The sequence below is a fragment of the Apodemus sylvaticus genome, chromosome 3 (assembly GCF_947179515.1).
Source record: "Apodemus sylvaticus chromosome 3, mApoSyl1.1, whole genome shotgun sequence".
NCBI classification, from domain to species: domain Eukaryota; kingdom Metazoa; phylum Chordata; class Mammalia; order Rodentia; family Muridae; genus Apodemus; species Apodemus sylvaticus.
In genome coordinates this window covers 129,523,862-129,524,445 of record NC_067474.1, presented here as the reverse complement: position 1 = coordinate 129,524,445, position 584 = coordinate 129,523,862, and the positions used below count along the sequence as shown (strand labels likewise).

Below are 584 nucleotides of genomic sequence, written 5' to 3'. Positions count from 1 at the left end.
ATGCGACGGCATGAAAAAAAACAGAATTTTAGGCGTGGTGGCGTGCAATGCTGCAGGTTGTACTCCCAGGTCTCCTTGGGTGGTAGAGGCCGTAACTGGTGTGAGGGCTCAGCCCTTCATTTCCTGACATCAGACTGGCCAGTTTATGGACACCAGAAGATTCAATCTAAGCAAAAAGTTGCCAAAAAGCAGACTGGACAAAAGAAACAAAAAACAAAGAGCCGCAGGCTGCCAAAGCCTTAATATACACCTGCACAGTCTATAGGACACAAGGGTCAGACCCGAAGACCTTCAAGCTAAGACCAAGCACCTCAAGACCCCACTTTCTCCAGAGCTGGCTGATGTTCAGGCATGAAGTTATTTACAAGTGAATTCATGACAGAGTTGACTCTTCTACTGTCTCAGACCTTGAGTAACAAACCCGCAGCTGCTTTTTTTTTTTTATCAGACCTCTATTTAATTTATATATATATTCTTTGTTTACATTCCAAATGATTTCCCCTTTCCCAGTTCCCCCCTCCCCATATGTCCCATAAGCCTTCTTCTCTCCACCCATTCTCCAATCACCTCCCTCCTTTTTCTCT

The 584-nt window shown here is 44.9% G+C and overlaps 1 pseudogene; it reads left to right on the top strand.

Annotated features, from left to right (window-relative positions):
* LOC127680348 (zinc finger protein 706-like) lies at positions 1-355 on the top strand (annotated as a pseudogene).
* The last annotated feature ends 229 nt before the right edge of the window (positions 356-584 follow it).